Below are 908 nucleotides of genomic sequence, written 5' to 3'. Positions count from 1 at the left end.
AACAAGGACTTTATTTTCACGAGAAGGCCATTAAAAAGGAGAGAGAGAGAGAAAAAAAAATCCCCGGTCTCTCGCCCTCCGCGCCAAAATTAACACAAGTATATGCAATTTCATTTACTTAATTTGATGCAAGTCAAGAGCTCATTATGAAGTTAATTTTTCCCCTCGCAGGCGATGAGCAAAAGTTTCAGACCTTCGAGGAAATGTTTCTTAAGTTGAAATTCGCGCGGGAATTTGACTTAATGAATGGGGGCGAGGAAATGTTTCTTTGTGGACTGGGAGGGAATCGGAACGTTTAAGCTCGAAACGTTGAAGCTCGAAACGTTGAAGCTCGAAACGTTGAAGCTCGATTTTTTTTTCGCTCGAAATGTTTACGCTCGAAACGTTTAAGCTCGAAAAGTTTACAAACGTTTGCTCTCGAAGCGTTTACACAGGAAACGTTAGCCGTCGGAACGTTTAAACTTGAGCCGTTTATATCCAAGTATGCTAATACGCGCAACATTTACACCTAAATACGTTTATTCTCGAAATACATACTTTCAAAACGTTTACAATAAGACATGTTTTGTATTCGATGTACTTACGTTCAAGCGTGAAACGTTTATAGACAAATACGTCTTCACCGGAAACGTTTACACTCGAATAATGAATAACAGAAAAGTAAAAGACACGAAAGCCTTATACTTGAAGCATTTCCATTCAAAACGTTTACAATCGAAGCGTTTTAGGCCGGGAACGTTTTCATTCCAAACCAATGCGCTCGAAATATTTACAATTGAAAAGTTTATATTCGGTAACTTCTCCTTTCCAAATATTTACACAGGAAGCTTTACGTCTAATGCACACGATGGTTATGATGTTAAATTTCTATATAAATCTGAAAGATGAAGACAAAATTAACAAATCAC

Source organism: Penaeus monodon, chromosome 23, assembly GCF_015228065.2.
Source record: "Penaeus monodon isolate SGIC_2016 chromosome 23, NSTDA_Pmon_1, whole genome shotgun sequence".
In the NCBI taxonomy this organism is placed as follows: Eukaryota; Metazoa; Arthropoda; class Malacostraca; order Decapoda; family Penaeidae; genus Penaeus; species Penaeus monodon.
Note: the sequence above shows the minus strand (reverse complement) of the source record.